Source organism: Hipposideros armiger, unplaced genomic scaffold, assembly GCF_001890085.2.
Source record: "Hipposideros armiger isolate ML-2016 unplaced genomic scaffold, ASM189008v1 scaffold_859, whole genome shotgun sequence".
Taxonomy (NCBI): domain Eukaryota; kingdom Metazoa; phylum Chordata; class Mammalia; order Chiroptera; family Hipposideridae; genus Hipposideros; species Hipposideros armiger.
This window is the reverse complement of record NW_017732209.1, coordinates 643,201-645,183: the sequence shown is the minus strand read 5'-3', so window position 1 is coordinate 645,183 and position 1,983 is coordinate 643,201.

The window sequence follows — 1,983 nt, the reverse complement described above, 5'->3', positions numbered from 1 at the left end:
CACCACACCCCCTTTCCCCACCCCTTCTCCCTCGGCGACTTCACCTTTTTTTGCCGCGATAAACGCCATCTCAGCATCTGTGTCTAATGTTGTCTTTTTTGCTTGACATCACACACTCCTTCTTAACCCATCCCCTTCCCTCTCCCTCCTCCCCACACCTCCACCCTCATCCTAAATTATTTCCCCCTTTCCCCCAGGGCTCTGGGCATCTAGGGGAGGAGGGTGGGGGACCCCTAAGGATGGGCCCAGGAGAGGGAAGGAGGGGAGGGGCAGGTTGTTCTCTCTGGACTGGGTGAGCACCCAGAGCAAGTGTGTCTGAGGGGAGCAGGTGCCCCAAGTTTAGCTTCCAGGGCCTCAATGTCCAATCAGGAGGATGGACACCAGCACCACCACCATGGCACAACCTTGGCACCACCGTCCCACAGACATGCTCCCGGACCCACATCCCCACACACAGCATTGCAAATGCACAAACCCCAAGTAGAGGCAAGATAGCCTGTGGTTCAAGTTTTGGAGTCAAGTGAGATCCAGGCTCAGATCTCAGTGCTGCTATGTAACCCTGGGACTTTGCCCCTCTGCACCTCCCATCTGTAAAATGGAGAGTTAGTTTTAAATGTTACTTCTATGGTTTATGCTAGGATTCAATACACCATTCATATAAAGAGAGAGAGAGAGAAAGAGAACCTACTATGCATAAGACACTGTTCTAGGTGCTGGAGATATAGCAAGTAACACAAACCCAAATATCTCTGTCTATTCTACTAGAATCTGGAAATTCTTCCTTAGCATAGAACCTGGCATGTAGGACTAAAAATAATTCAGAGATTGCAAACCATCGGCCAGCAGGCATGTCTGGTGTACACATAATCTCGTGTGGCCTAAACAGTGTTTTGTGTGAATTTGGGGCCAGGGTTTAAAACCTTGGGAGACTTCTGAAAATGTGGCTTTCGAGCCCTTCTTGAGAAATCAGATGTGACATCTCTGGGTAGCGACTGCCACCTGGCCACAACTGGATGAGTGGGGCAGTCACTGCCCATCATCCATGGCAGGCACACTGTGTTACATGCCTGGCCCCTGGGCGCTTTTGAGTTTGCAACCTCTGTGGTAACTGTTTAATACCAATATCCTTCCAATTTGATGTCAGAGATGGGGCTCGGCAGGTTAAGATGTGGCCAGCAGGAGGAAGGATAGAGTTTGAGATGGACAGACAAAAGGGACAAGTTTAGAGTGAGGCTAGACGCTCTGGTTCTGGTGTGACCAGGGCACCTTTCTGGGTCTCAGCCTGCACATGTGGAAAACACCCAACACAGCTGTATTTACCTTGTGGAATATTCCAGAAGGATTCCACGAGCAAATCACCCCCTCAGTACCTGACAGAGGAGATGCTCAGCACGTGGTGATCACTGGAGAAACCCCTCCTGCTGAAAATAACATAATTGTAGAGAAGGACAGAAGCCAAGAGAGGGACTGGAGGAAAAAGGAGACTGAGGCAAGAACAAAATAAGAGCAATGGGGATGAAGAGCAGAGGACAGACAGACAGACAGAGGAGTCCTCAGCTGCTTGGGGTGTGTTTTCTCATTCATTCACTCATTCATTCATTCAACAGACATTTATCAGGCACCTATTATGTTCTCAGGCCTGGGGACATGGCAACCATGCCATGTCACCAGTCTTGTGTTTACAGCCCTCGAGCCATATCCCCAACTCTTAGCACGTAGTAGATGCTCAAAAATCTACCATCCCTTGCACCACAAACACCTCTGGTCCTGGCTTGTGACCGTCAAGTATTGCCTGGTATTCAGAAATATCGCCAAGCCAGGCCAATTTCAGGAAAATGAAAGGAATTTTCCACCAGGAAGCTGGCAACTTGGAGGGTGGAATTTGTGACTTTGGGAAACTCTCATGACCACTCTGACCCAGGAGATGGAAAGGAAAGGAGATGAGATCAGGATGCAGGTGAGTAGTGGGGGATTCCTAACTCC